Here is a 16377-nt window from a genome sequence, read left to right on the forward strand (position 1 = left end):
GGCACCCCCAGTATGTAATATATGTATACATACATATATGAAATCAAACAAATAGTTGAAACTGTGGACACTGGATTCCACATAACAGTTTTATGTCTTACCAATGGTAGGAGATGAACAGTTGAAAGATAACAGGCACTGCTGTTTTAATGATATAAATATCTGGATGTACTGAAAATTTGTGAAATAGAGATAATTCCATTAAGGAGAGCAGCTGTTTCTGGAAGTAGACATTAGGGAGGGAATTCTGTAAACATAAACATTCTGAATTTCAGCGCCATGTGGCAGTTAAGTGAGATGGCAGCTATGCTCTAGGAGCCAGTAATGACTTCTCTTTTGAAAAGAAAAGTGGCACGATCAAATTATTCTCTAGCGGTAAAAGGAGTATGTCACAAGAAATCTGTAAGCATTCTCCATTCCAGAAATCTATGATATTGGTGTTCTAACTTGGCAATTATTTTAATGATGAGGATATAACTTTCTAAAATTAGTGTTGAATACATTAATGTTGGCCTGCAGTTTGAAATGTGAAGTCATCATGATCCATAACATCATCTGTACTTTTGAAACATTAAGTGGAACAGTTGTTTACTGTCATTCTTGCTGGGATCAGTAATCTGTAAATGCCAACATCAGTTGCAGTGAGAGACAAAGGAGCTGACAAGTACAGAGACCACACTTCCATTCTCAGCTACCAGCAGAAATTTCCAACTTACCCTCTTGTCACCTGTGCTCTGAAGGTAAACACTGTAAGCTGCTATAGCATTCAATTTAGATAAGCATTCCGATAAGAAGGTAGGGATGATGATAAAGATAATGAATTTTCATTGCCTTTAATCCGTCATCTGGGAGAATTTAAAAGGATTTTTTTCATGAGAAAAGAAAAAAATCTATCCAGAACTTTAGTCAATTCTACAATGAGGAGTTATACATAACATCTTTTAAAATGAGATATAATTCACATACAATAAATTCACCCTTTTAAGTGCAATTCAATGGTGTACATACTATTTTAAAATGAGATAATTTTTTCCATTTTTTGACAATTTTATTTTTCAATTACAGTTGACATACAATATTATGTTAGTTTCAGATGTACAACGTAGTGATTAGACATTAGTATAACTTGCGAAGTGATCTCCCTGATAGATCTAGTACCCATCTGACACCATACATAGTTATTAAATATTACTGACTATATTCCTTATGCTATACCCTATATCACCATGACTACTGTGTAACAACCATTTTGTACTTCTTAATCCCTTCCCCTTTTTCAGCTCCCCCAAACCTCCTTCCGGTTGGCAACCTTCAAAATGTTCTCTGTATCTATGAGTTTATTTCTATTTTGTTTGTTTATTTTGTTCTTTAGATTCCACATATAAGTGAAATCATGGTAATTGTATTTGACTATCTGACTTACTTTACTCAGCACAATGCCCTCTAGGTCCATCCATGTTGTTACAGATGGCAAGATTTTTTATGGCTGAGTTTCATTGTATATCTGTACCACCTCGTCTTTATCCATTCATTCATTGATGGACACCCAGGCCGCCCTCAGATCTTGGCCATTGTAAACAATGCTGCAATGAACATATGGATCCATATGTCCCTTTGAAGTAATGTTTTGCGGGTCTTCAGATAAATACCCAGAAGTGGGATTACTGGGTCTTTCTTTGTCTCTTGTTATAGTGTTTGTTTTAAAGTCTATTTTGTCTGGTATAAGTATTGCTACCCTAGCTTCCCCCCCACCCCACCCCCATTTTAGTGAAATATCTTTTCCCATCCCTTTACTTTCAGTTTGTGTGTGTCTTTCAAATTGAAGTGAATGTCTTGTAGGCAGCATTTGTAAGGGTCTTGTTTTCTTATCCATTCTGCCATCCTATGTTTTGACTGGAACATTTAATCCATTTACATTTAAAGTCGTTGTTAAGAGGTATGTAGTTATTGCCATTTTATTATTCCTATTTTTTATCATAATTTTTTTCCTTCCTTTTCTGTTAGAATGCTCTCTAACATTTCTTGTAATACTGGTTTGTTGGTGATGAACTCCTTCACTTTTTTCTTGTCTGGGAAGCTCTTTATCTGTCCTTCAATTTTAAATGACAGCTTTGCTGGGTAGAGTAATCTTGGTTATAGGTTCTTATTTTTTCATCACTTTGAATATTTCATGCCAATCCCTTCTGGCCTGCAAAGTTTCTGTTGTTGAAAATTCAGCTGACAGTCCTATGGGAGCTCCCTTGTAGGTAACTAACTGCTTTCCTCTTGCTGCTTTTAAGATTCTCTCTTCATCTTTAATTTTTGGCATTTTAATTATGATGTTCCTTGGTGTGGGCCTCTTTGGGTTCCTCTTATTTGGGACTCTCTGCACTTTCTAAGTTTGTATGTCTATTTCCTTCACCAAGTTACAGAAGTTTTCTGTAGATTTCTTCAACTAGATTTTCAATTCCTTGCTCTCTCTCTTCTTCTGGTACCCCTATGATGCAAATGTTGGTACTAAAATGAGATCATTTAAAATGGGTCTGACACACAAGAGCCACTCCATAAATATCAGTTCCCCTTTCCTTTTCCTACATCAATATATTTTGAACTTGAAACAAATGAAATAAAGACACAAGAGATATTTAGAGTGGTTCTGTGCTGCCTTGTCCCCCATGGAGTGCTGAAGCCTTCTCATGAGAGAAGGTTGTGCCCATCTCTTCCCAATTCTGAGTTTACTGATATCACCTTGGTGACTTGAAATGGGCTATGGTGGGGATATTTATACCATGGAAACCAACCAGTTCTACAAGTCAAGGTTGTTTTGTTGTTTGAGAGCTGGTAGTTAAACATTTACCAGAACACCACTTGCTAAAGTTTGTCAATTTCTTCAAGACTAAATTTTATCATTACTGAGGGCCACAGTACATGGCATATCTCTTTGTCATGACCAACAAATTTAACTAAGTTCTCATCAGTTGGAAACAGAGAATCTCAACTGGATAGTATCATATTCTTAACTAACAAGTTACTTTTTGTGTGTTTTATTTTTGGAGGCGGTGGGGTGGGGATGGATGGTAAAAAACCCATAACATGAAATTTACCATCTTAACCATTTTTAAGTGTACAGTTGCAACAGTGTTAAATATGACTTGTTATTGTTGTCTAGCATGGTCTGTGTGGTAGAGGGTGGGCATGATTATAAAATGTATAAATGGTTTTATTATTTCATCTGTAAGGAGGTGGTTACTTTCTATTTTGATCAGACTCACACACTCACAATTAGTTTTTTGTTGCTTAGTTTCTGGCTGGTCTTTCAGAATTTCTTGCAAGCAATTTCACATCAGGCCAACTCTTAGGGATTTTGGTCTCCAGGGATTCTGGACCTCCTTCCTGGAACATGGCAGTTATGTAATTCAGCCTTAATGATCCCGCAGTCTCTCTGACTCTCAGTCCCAAATTCCAGGTTTCTAGGACAGGACTGGGATTCACTAAATGTTGGTCCAGAAGACAGTCGCACGGTTCCAACGCTGGCTCCATGGCAGTCATTTTGAACAAGGTGCTAGTAGAGGCAGAGTTCAGGAGCTGCTTCTTCCTGGAGAGAGATCCTGGAGTGTTAAAGCACCCAGACTAGTAAAATATGCTTTATGTATTAGATTATGATAAACAATGGCTTTAAAAATATTTAATCAAGAGAGTTGGTATTTTAGTTAACAATGTCTAGAATATTACAGTACAAAATAGATAAAATTATCACAAAATTTCTATAATCTTAAGAAGAGAGAAAGAAAGCAGTTAACATAATTCACTTGGGACTATATCTGGTTAAGATTTTAGTTTTATAATTATAAAACTAATTCCTTGGTTTTAAACAAGGATTATACTTTTGGACAGTTTCTGGTGTGATTTAAGTATCAACACATGTACTCTCATATTGCTCAAATGAGAAAGAGGGTTTCAGATATTTTTTAGCCCCACTTAAAGTGGACAAATTGTGACAGAAACAATTAAAGTGAATGATTTCCAGGCACACAACAATTTACAGTGTTGTCTAGTGTCTTCTCAAGACCCATATAGGCATTTCCTCAAAAGACAATCGATTATGGTTTAGGAGACAGAGCCTAGAATTTGGCCCTGAGATTTAGACTGTTAATCACTTCTACTATTTTTACACCACTCAGTAGCTACATGATCTTGAACACATAATTTAACACTTTCTGAGCCTTAATTTCCTGTCTGTAAAACAGAGATAATATCTATTTTACAGGGTTATACCGAAAATTAAGTTACATAATATATATGAGTATCCTTGTGAACTATAATGTTGCTTTCAAAAAAGTGAAGTATTAATACTTTTACTCAGTTTTCAGTTACAATATATTTTCTCCATGTGAAGCCAACAATTTATAGACATCTAATGTCTACTTATTACTTCATCAACCATTTTTTGTTACCCACCATGTGGCAGACACTGTGCTGTACCATTGGAATAACAACATCTATCTAAAATGAACCCTGCCCTCAAATAGCCAAACTCAAAGCTATTGTTATTTAATCTGAGTAGCTATCACCAGTGTTCATATTATAAAGCTATGCCTAAAAAGCGCTAACCCCAAATCTACAAACACCAGGTATTTTGCACATGGTTTTCATATTTAATGAGCTATAGGTTATGTAGTTTTTGCCATGAAATATATAACAAATACCATGTTTCCCTGAAAATAAGTCCTAGACGGACAATCAGCTCTAATGCATCTTTTGGAGCAAAAACTAATATAAGACCCGGTCTTATTTTACTATAATATAAGATTGGGTCTTTAATGTAATGTAATGTAATATAATATAATTATAATATAATATAATATAATTAATTTTTGCTCCAAAAGACGCATTAGAGCTATGTCTCGCTAGGTCTTATTTTCGGGGAAACAGGGTATCCAGCTTGGAGGATGGCCTTTCCTGGAAGGGTACTTCTGGAGGAGAATTCTTTGCAACATTGAATGTAGGTAGCCATATCTTCACTCATGACTATATATCTTCTGTATACCTAATACACTCAGATTTTTAGCTCATCAGAAAACATGTTCATTTCTCTCATCTTGATTTCATTTGCAAAGACTCTATTTCCAGATAAGATCACATTCATGGGTACCAAGGGTTAGGACTTGTTGATATCTGGGGGGACAGCATTCAATCCATAGCATCCTGATTGTTTATATTATTATTATTAACAAGACATTACTATGTCACTTTCAATAATCATTGATATATGGTTCAGGATAATTTAGTTTTGGGTGATCATATTCTCCTTATTGACTATACAGTCAAGGGAGAAGGCAGTGGCTTATAAAACAGCTCAGAAAGTAATAACCTTAATTAAACTCAGTAAGCTGAGAGGACAAGCGGGATATATTTTCTGTTCCAAGGACCAAGAACGTATCTTGAGCCCTCTGCAGTACTGCATTTCACTCAAGAGTATGAATTCACTGATTTCTTAAGAATATTTGGAGGCGACCAAAGCAAAAATAAACAAGTGGAACTACATCAAACTAAAAAGCTTTCTGAACAGCAAAGGAAACCATCAACACAATAAAAAGGCAATTTAGGAAATGGGAGAAAATATTTGCAAACCACACATCTGATAAGGGATTAATATCCAAAGCATATAAGGAACTTATACAACTCAATAGCAAAAAAACAACCCAATTCAAAAATGGGAATGGGCCCAAATAGACATTTTTCAAAAGAATATATTCAAATGGACAACAGGTCTAGGTAAAGATACTAAACACTACTAATCATCAAGGAAATTCAAATCAAAACCACAATGAGCGATTACCTCACACCTGTTAGGATGTCTATTATCAAAAAGACAAGAGATAGGAAATTCTGGCAAGGATGTGGAGAAAAACAAACCTTTGCACACTGCTGGTGGGAATGTAAACTAGTATAGCCACTATGGAAAACAGTATGGAAGTTCCTCAAAAAATTAAAAATAGATCTACCACATAATCCAGCAATCCCACTTTGATGTATATATCCAAAGGAAACAAAATCATTATCTTGAAGATATATCTGTATCCCTATGTTGATAGCAGCATTTTTCGCTATAGTCAGGGTAAGTAAACAATCTAAGTGTCTGTGGGTGGATGAATGAATCAAGAAAATGTGGTATATATCTACAATAGAATATTATTTAGTCTTAAAAAAGAAGGAAATGCTGACATTTGCAATAACATGAATGAAACTGGAAGGCCTCATGCTAAGTGAAAGCAGCAATGCAGATAAAGATAAATACTGCATGGTATCGCTTATGCGTGGAATTCTTAAAAAAAAAAAAAAAAAAAAGTTGAACTCATAGTAACAGACTAGAAAGGTGGTTACCAGGGACTGGGAAGATAGGGAGCAGGGGGATAGGAAGAGATTGGTGAAGGGTATAAACTTTCAGTTATGAGATGAATAAGGTCTGAGAATCTAACATCGTGTACATCAATACAGTGTTATCTATACTTGATAACACTGTACTGTATAATTGAAATTTGCTAAAAGAGTAGAACTTAAATGTTCTCTCTCTCTCATACACACACACACACACACACACACACACACACACACGAATTATTTGGGAGGGATGTAAATACCCTTGTTGTGACTCACTGTTACAAGGCACATTCTGAAACTATTTCATAACATGGTCTCTGAATTTTGACATAACAAGTGCCAACACCAGTAGGCTGCTTACTGCCAAGAGTGGCATTTGGTATCATGGAGGATGAATAACAAGTTACCACAGAAACAGCCACAGCAGCAGCTTCCCCTGTTAGGGTGACAGGAACCTTTGCATCTTGTCGCTCTTCTCAGACCGTGTGGCACTCTGCCTCTGGTAGCTCTGCTGGGTGAGCATGAGGCCTGTGACATCTGGCTTCCAGTGCTTCGCTGTGATCCTCTCCTCTTTTCTCTCTGCTTTTTCTCCACCAAAAGTTGCAATGAAAATGTCTATCGAGGGGGAAAATGACATAAATCATTGCAAATGAAAATAAATCATTTAATGGATAAGAGAAGCTGATCTGGAAACTAAGGGATAATTGGATAAAATGAAATTTTACACTCATGAAAAAATAAAACTTTGTGTTTTTGTTTTATGTTCTTTGGGGGTGGGATATGACAGTGTTCCTTATATTTGATAAAAATAAAAATTATTTTGTAAAAGCTGAATAAGAGGTATAAAGGAAGAACTTTTAAATCTGGAATCTCCTAAGAAAGATATAATGAATTGTACTGAGCCTTGAATAGGGAGCTGAATAGAAATTATTATTATTATATCATTATCTTCTCATGGCATCTAGTGGTCATAAATAGTGACAAAAAAATGAAAGAACTTGAAACTTTAATTGTGTCCGAAGGTTGTTGGTAAAAATAAGAACATCTTTTCATTTGACAAGAGAATATGTGTATTCTAGACTAGGGGTTGATGATATGAACTGAGAACTTTGGATTCAAATTTACTATGAATTTTTTTAATCAAGAAAAAAGTTATTTCCAACAGAAATAACTGGCTCGTGGTACATGAATAATTAACTTGAGCCCAATTTTAATATCTTAAGTGTAAATGAATGCAAACCATATGGACCACATCTTCCTTCAAATATCCAAGTGGAAAAAAAAAAAGGAGAATATGTGCTTGACCAAATGATTGAGTGTATTTCAAATTACTAACACCCACTCACACACTCTGGCTTATTTAGCCATTCCAAATGGATTTCATGGTGCTATTTGTAGAATTTGTTTTTTGTCACTTTTTATACTATAAAAAATTGTCTTTATTTTAGAAGCACTACAAACATCATTTTATGATATTTAAATAAATTCAAACATCTCCTTGCCTTCCATTCTTTTCAATGTGATGCTAAAACTAAAGGAATGGAAATAACGTATTCAAAATATAAGGGGATTTCTATCATTTTTTCGTCTTCTTCAAAGTCCACTCATCTTAGATAAATATATTTTCAGTCCTGTGGTGATAATTCCACTCCAGTTTCAGATACTTCTTTCAGGTTACATCTGTGCCTGGAACCATACTTTTGCTTCATGTCTTTCTTTGGTCTTCCAGCTTGAGAAGCATTCTCTATTACTAAAACACTTCCTAAAATATTACTTCCACCAATAAAGTTATTTTTAAGCTATTTAGAAAAGAGATGACATTTTTATGAGCAGTATCCAAAAAATTCGACTGTATAAGTTTGATTTGCCAGGGAAACTCATGGTTCGTTCCTTAGATTCAACACTACTCATCCTAGTCTTGGAAACTATTAAGCAATCTAAGAAAGGGTATCACCTTTCTAGTTTAAGCATCATCTGAATGCACTCCCAGCCCCTGACAATGACAGGTTTGGGTAGAGAGCAGCATTTTGGCCAAAGACACAGTAGAGATGTAGATCTAGAACCTAAGGGTGACAGGAGTGCCGCATCTTTTGAATGCTTAGTTATGGAGGAACAGAAAGTCCTTTTCTGAAAGTGGTTGAGAGAGCTTAATCGTATAAGTGCTTGCTACTAAGACCAAAAGCCAAACAGCAATTTCTGACATAGTCCACTTAGGTCAATGTGCAATAGTTTGGCCATATTGTCTCTTTAGAACACACATATTCAAAAACTAAAATGGACAAATTTCCTTCATTTGATATAAATATTAAGTCCTAAGGGGAGGCAAATATATTCCTATGTTCAAGTGGTAGGGGTTTTTGCTTTAGGAATCATTAATCCAATACCCATTTCTCATAGTACCATAGGAAATCAACTCTAGTCAAGACCTACCAGACAATTTTTTTCTACTTCTTTCTTCTAAAATAAGAATTTAAATGATCCAAATTCTTTACAACATAAAAAAGCATAAAGAATAAATAAGGGTCCTTTCATAATAGTTGGTTTATTTCTGATTAGATGCCATTCTAAGTCTTACTTTGCAGAATCTTATATAACCTTAGATAATAAATTTATGATTCACATAGAAATATCTGTTAACTTTTTCCTTAAAGATGTCCAGAAAAGAATTTTATTCAGCTGACAAGAATGAAGGTGGCAGTTGAAAAACAAAAGGTAATGGCATTATTTAGTTTGTCAAGTTTATTACTGATTATTCTTCATGTATTTGTAGTTGATAAATATTCTGATCTTAAAACTGAATAAGTTTTCAAGTGCTATTTTCAAATATTGATTCTACCAACTACCCGATGAATGATCTATGTCTAGTCACCCAGTCTAGCCTTGCAAACATTTTTTTCAAAATTTTTACTTTCATAGAACATAGTTTCCTGAGGTAAAAAATATGGATAAGAATAAAAATATTTACTTCATGGTATTGTTGTGAGAAGCAAACAGAGAATGTTTATAAAAGAGTATGGTTAATTTTTAAAAAACAGCAATAATGGTTGTGTTAAAAAAAATTGAACTGAGCAAATTTTAAGGATCTTACTGGCTTTATTCAGGGATTCATAAATCAGGCAGCATCCGCTCTAGAAGCTAGAAAGGAGCTCCAAAGAGCTATATAAGGCAAAAGATTTTATAGGCAGAAGGGAACATGAACAAGGAACTTATACCAGGCAAAAGCAAAAACAAAACAAAGCAAAAAACAACAACAACAAAAAAACAGATTGTTATTGCAAGGTTACTTTCCTTATAAGGAATGGCAGGACTCTATCAGGCAGATTATCTAGTTTATACTAATTTCCTGATTAACTGGTTTAAGATTCTATTTCTAGGAAAGCCAACACTGTAATTAACTCAGTTTGGTGATATGGGGCTTAGCATTACTTACTCTATTTTGGGCCTGTTTAGTTATTACTATTAACAAAGGAGTTAGGTTAGTAATTATTTCAATGTGATTAATAAATTTCTGCACTATTTATGATACTTACTAGAGGAGCTAATAAATACTTTTTATACATAAATTTAGTAAGAACTTTTCAAATACAATTTCTAACAAAAATAGTACTATTTGTCTCATAAAAATGTGCATTAGTGATCAGATAAACATTTTTCTTTTTATTCATCGTCACATCACTTGTAAACTCAAAACCTTAAAACCTTAAGGAGTCTGAGCTTTGGCTGAAAGTCAGATTTATTTTCATCTTGGACACAACTAAGAACCTGCTTCAGGGCAATCAGATAGTAGAGGTAGTTACTCAAAGAGCACCCACTAGAGGGAGAGATTGCAGAGGAACTGAGAGTGCAGGTAAGAGAGGAAATGGGCCATCACAGAGGAATAGGAAGAGAGAGGCCCCCTTCTCGCCTCCCTGCAGGATGCCTCAAGTGTTCCCAACCAGTGAGGCAGTTTTAGGTCAATATCTAGTATCTTGACATTTGGGCCATATTCCCTTGATTAGGAAGAAGTCCAGGCTGTTTCCCCTGGACCTCCCTCCCTTGGCATCTGGTGTGTGCGCATGGGAGGTTTGGGGGGGCAGAGGCCATTTCTAGGTCCTTATGGCTAGTCCACGCTGCCTGGGCTCCCCACTGCTCTCAGCCTCCTCTGTGTAAATCAGCCTCCCCTTCTCTACACGCTGCCCTGATGCTGCTGCTGAGCTCTCAGAGCCACCAACCCTCAGGGCTCCTCTCTGTCTACGGAGAATGGAGAGAAACTCTGTTCCCATCTCATGACCAGCTTTCTCCAAGAAGAAACCTATCGTAGGACTGGAGACCCTCAGCTGCACAGTCCTCCCCAAGCCAGGGAGAACAAGAACGCAGGGCAGGGAAGGAGGGAAGGCTGGTTATGTGGGGTGGTCAGGTTGTTTCCCCTGCGCCTAGCTCTATGCTTTATCTGATTTACAAGTCTACTCCGAAAAACTTCATCTCTCCATCTTCATGGTCAGATTTTTTGTTTGTTTGTTTCATTTTGGTTTTTGTTCTTTTCCTGAGGCTCTCTGTTGTCTCTTTCTTCTGTTGCACCCTGTCAGCCAGACAGGTCCAGAGATGTCAGACTTATTAATAATGACCATCACGACCGCAAAGTGAGCTTAACTGGTTTAACCCAAAATTAGGGCATCTGTGAATACTTCCCTTGAAGAAGTTGCATTTAAAATAAGGTAAATATTTTAATAGCTGATTAAATTGTTAATGGTCTATTTACTAATACAATAATTTATTATACTATTAATGGTTTAGTGATGGATGTTAATTAAACTTACGGTGGTAATCATTTCACAATATAATACATATGTCAAATCATTATGCTATACACCTTAAACCAGTACAATCTTATATGTCAATTATATCTCAATAAAACTGGAAAAAAATAAAGCAAGGCAATTATTCCTACCCTCAAAGCTATTTATTCTTAAAAAATACTTGTAATACAATGCGCAGTAAACACATTAGATAAAGTTTCTATGAACCACTCCCAAATATTTTGCCCTTGGAAGAAGATACAATGTGCATCTGTCTTATATTTAAGAAAAAACAGTAGTAGTTTTTTGAAGATGTTCTTAAATAACATTTATGCAAAAGAGACATAAAAAGAACTCTGACACTGTTTCTCCTTACCATATATGTATATATATATTTTTTTCCTTTTTTCTTTTTTTTGCTTATTATAGGTCTGTAGAGGTAATCTGCCTAATGAGAAAAACCTGAATTTTTGTTTGGTAACTGTGGGCATATTTATGATGTGTTTGCAAAGGCATTTGTTAAAAAGTTACGTTGGAATTATTTATTTTAACCATTTCTCCGAGGATAGATTTGAGCAAAGAACTGTGACTATCGTTTTCTACTCCAAAGATAGAAAATTACTGATATTGAACGTAAAATTTTAAGTCAATAGATACACTATTGCCATGACTCTTTGTCCACACAAATAAATTACATTTGAAAGTAATAGATTATTTTAATCCTCATTTTAATAGCCACATTAATTGATTACCAAAATCTCATCCTATCTTTTATTCATTTCTTAAAACTACTTCTTAAGCAACTACTGTGTGCAAGGTGCTGAGGATATAACTCTGAAGAACTTGGCCTTGGCTGCAAAGGGACAGCCTGGTAAAAAGGACATTTTGATGCTATGCTGTATATTCTCTATGGGGGTCAACACAAGATGCTGTGAAATCACATGGAAGAGGCCTAAAGCCATCTGGGCAGGTGGTGGACTGGGGCAGGGAAGTCCTACTGGAGAAGGTAATTTCCAACAGATGAGTGGGAGTTACCAGGCTAACTAAGGCATATATAAGAGGTCAGGGTGTTTCAGTCAGAGAAAACAGTGTAGAGGGGGATGTGGTGGGTTTCATTGGGAGAGCTGCACTTATAATGGTGTTTAAAGCTGAGTGGTTGGACAAAAGGGAGGCCAGAAGAGAGGAATGGGAATGGTAAGAGGTGAGGCTGAGTTATAAATAGAAGCTTAATCCTGAAAAGTCTTTAGAAGATATGCCAAGGAATAGGGAATTTGAACTACTGTGTGTGTAGGAAGGGGTCACCACAGAGTGTGAAGCCCAGAAGAGACAAACTAATATTTTTTATTTAGAAAAAATGACTCTGATTTTCAATGTAGACAATGGAAATTTTGTCGATGAGTATTAGCTACCACAAGATAGCTAAAATATATTCAACTAAGCCTGAATTTTCCTTAGATTACATTGTTAAATATTTAGACTATAGATCAGTTATTCTTAACATAAGTAACAATCAATTGTTTTAAGAAACAAAATAATTTGGATTAGTTATTTGAAAAACAAGTCTTTCACTCTTTTCCCATTGACTAGGAAATGTATCCGTTTTGGACAGGGAAACTATTGGATGGACATATTTTTATTAAGACATTTAAGCACATTTTTTCTTTTGTGTTTCTCCTTTTGGCTATTCAGTCATGGTAATTTAGTCTTTATCAATTAAGACTCAGTTTGTCTGCCTTTAAAATAAATATAGTAACAGATATTAAGCAAGATATTGTGAACAAGGCTCCATGAGCCTCTGTGAGACATATGACATCTGACGTGGTCTCATGCCATAAGTCTCTCACCTTATAATTGGAGAAATAAAAGACATAGACAAGGGGGGAAAATCCATAATAATACAGGATAATATGTGATAAATGTTAAGTTACTAGAACTGAAATTAAGGATGTTTAAAGTTTAGGGAATGCAGAGAACACTTTGAACATGATGCAGGAGAAACTAGGTTCTTTAGCTTATATTCAACAAGTATTTATTGAGAAACTTTTCTAATCTTGGCATTCAGCTAGATAATGTCCCTGTTTTAATGGAGCTTACTTTCTTTAAGGGAGGTAGACATAGTCAAAATTAAAAAAAATGAAAATAAAAAAAAAAACTTTAGATAATAACAAGTTTCATTAAGAATATGAAACAGGGCAAGGTGGACTAACTGAGGGACCTGGCTACTATTTCACCAGGGAGGCCTCTCTCAGGAGAAGACATTTAAGCTCAGACTGGATGTCAAGGGGTCAGCCAAGATGTGAGGAGAGAGAATTCCAAGCAGAAGAACAAGTTAGCCTAAGACAGGAATAAATTTAAGGTATTCAAAGTTCAGAAAGAAGGTAGTGTGGCTGGAGGGATTGCAATAACCAAGGAGAGACCGATAGGAAAGAAGGCTAAATGATGTAGATCATGACGGATGATGGAAGTCAAGGGGGAAAGGTTTGTATTTTGTTTCAAATGAGATGGAAAGCTATTGCAGGAATTAAGGAGGGGGGGGAAATAATGTGTAGATCTATTAAAAAGACAATTTGTCTGGTGAGTGGGGAAAGAGAAGGAAAATCAACTGTGCCGGTGCTATTGCAAGTACAAGGAAGTCAAAGCAATACCATTGGTCGCGGCAATGTGGAAATCATTGTGGCTTTGACAAGAGCCACTTCTGTGGAGTGGTGGCATGGGAACTCCCAACAGGAGTTGCTTGAGGAGAAAATACAAGATGAGGAAGTGAAATCCGTGAAACACATCTTTGTGAAAAAAATTCTGCCAGGACAGTAGGATCACGTTCAACTTGAAATCTTTGCACCATGTAGCACACCCCCAAAATAACATGTTGTAAAGCAATACGTTTTAAAAGTTAGAAGGAACTTTAGCGATGATCTAGCCCAACGCTTCCACTTTACAAATGGCTGAAATGAGGTCTGAGGAATTTAACTAGTGGCAGCACCAGAGCGAGATGCCTCACTTACAGTTTACCATTCTTTCTACTACCCCACACTGCTCCTAATAACTAGCATTTATTGAATGCTTACTAGGTGCCAGGTACTATTCCAAGAGCTTGTCCTCTATTCACTAATTTAATCCATTATAAAACTATGAAGAAAGTTCTATTTAAATCTCCATTTTACAGCTAAGAAAACTAAGGCACAGAATACTGAAGCATTTTGTTCAAGGTCATACATCTAGTAAGTTCTTCAGAGCCAGAATTCAAAACCCAGGTAATGAGATTCAGGAGGCCACACTCCTAACCACTGTGCTATTCTATTATTCCATTGAGTTCCAATCCTCAAGGTTTTATTTAGAATTAATATCTACATAATTTACTGTATTAAATTTCTGAGGTATCATTACATGTCTTCCCATTTAAGTTCTACTTGAGTATTAATTTTAATTTTTTTTTATGCATATGGTAGTAAAAGTAAATAACTACCATACTGGCATGAAATCATTGCTCACTGAAACAAGCTTCCTGGGAAATTGGTTTGTCATTTGCACAAACCAATTTGACTGACCACCGTAAGAAACCTGTTTGTGAAGGTGATAATGTAGTAAGAAATCTTTACTCATGTGACATTACTCATGTGAGTGCTTGTTTGTCTCTGAACTTCACCTTTATCACATTACTCATTCAATTGCCTCTTCCCAACATTTATATTGTAAAAGGAATAAGACACTTTGGGAGGATGCTTCAGAGCATCTATCACATGAGGATTAAGCAGTAGGGATTCAACATTTCTGCTAAGAATAAAAATAAAGAAAAGGGATTTTTCTAGTTTTTCAACCTCTTAAATAAAAACAGGGACATTTCAGGAAACAATATTACTACTCTGGTGTCCCTTGCTTTTTAAAGATCTGAACTTCAAGATCCAGCTCGATTTTCATTGAAATTTCCCATGTTCCCCTCCACAGCTGTGGTCTCAAAATACCATTTCTGCATTTATTTTAGCCTCGGGAATAATTGGTTGGAGAAACCACAGAGTCAATCAGACTCAAAATGCCCCAAATCCTTCCTGCTTTGGAGTTTTCCATCTATAGATCAAAAGATTTTATGCCCGTCAGCAGTTTTTTTCTTTTTTTAATGCATTTGCTCCTCGTATGCACAACTTCCATTTAAAGACTCTCCTTGGCTGACTTCTCTGATGAAGTTGTCTGCTTGCCAGGAGAGCAACATTAATGCAAAAGTTACGAAGGAAACTTCAGGTTCTCTTTGACATTGACCTGATAGTTCAGATAATGTCCAAGTTCACTTCTGGAGAAACAATCATTCTTTGTGCCAGGGACAAAGGAATTGGTTTTCAGTGTGTGCAAACTATGAAGATAACAGAGACCAATGCAAATCGCTTAAATGAAAAGGTCATTTAAGAAGAGAATTAGAGATACACTAGACACAATTACTGTAATCTATCAAAATAATGTCATGTCATTTAGAGTGGATTTAAGAGTCGTTTTAGTTTAAGCTTGCATATGTGCAGTGGAGTTGAAAAAACTTGGAAATGGTTTTCTTCTTATCTTTTTTTTAAAACTCTGAGTTTATTTGAATAGTCTCAATTCCTTCTTTTAATGACAGGAAAAACAATACACATAACAATAGATTTGGAAAGGAAAAACTGAAATTCCCAAGAGTGATAATCTTTTGGAAAAAGTTAATATTCATGAATTATGGGAAGCTGATGGGAGCCAACACATAACTTTCTTTGCTACAAGTGTTCAACTCTTTGCCTACAGCCAAACCAAGCCTTATAATAAAATCATGATTACTTTTAAAAGGAGGGAGGGCAGCAAATACATATTATTGAGCCTTTATAACCTCAACAATAATAAACTTATGGTTTATATTTGCATACCTTAAGCTCATGCTAAGTCTTCATGTAAAACTTCCATCTATTTTTTGAAAGCAGCTTTTTCTTTGTTTCATCAAATCAGAGTATATCTATACTAAAAAAAAAAAAAATGGTTAAATGAAGTTTGGCCTACATATGAGTATCCTTCTTGCATTTCTGTATTTGTCCTAGGTCAGTAATAACACCAAGGTTCAGATTCAATATTTGGTTGATAATGCATGAACTCGCTAATTTACTTATTGAGTGTTCATTCTGTACCGCATAGTATTTACAACTATACACAATGTAAAAATACATCTCTGCTTTTCTCAAGAGTTCCCATTCTAAGAGTGCTAGGTTAAGGAGATCTAGTTCAGCCTTTTGTCCAA

At 35.5% G+C, this 16377-nt stretch overlaps 1 long non-coding RNA gene across 1 annotated transcript; it reads right to left on the bottom strand.

Annotated features, from left to right (window-relative positions):
- Window positions 1-1780: 1780 nt before the first annotated feature.
- LOC148758337 (uncharacterized) lies at window positions 1781-16098 on the bottom strand. The gene is made up of 3 exons (XR_016021062.1): window positions 16013-16098; window positions 6768-6975; window positions 1781-3574 (listed from the first exon to the last, which is right to left on the bottom strand). It is a non-coding gene; the product is annotated as an uncharacterized LOC148758337 (long non-coding RNA).
- Between the last annotated feature and the right edge of the window lie 279 nt (window positions 16099-16377).

This window comes from Rhinolophus sinicus, chromosome 4 (genome assembly GCF_057876585.1).
Source record: "Rhinolophus sinicus isolate RSI-liver-muscle chromosome 4, RSI-T2T, whole genome shotgun sequence".
NCBI lineage: Eukaryota > Metazoa > Chordata > Mammalia > Chiroptera > Rhinolophidae > Rhinolophus > Rhinolophus sinicus.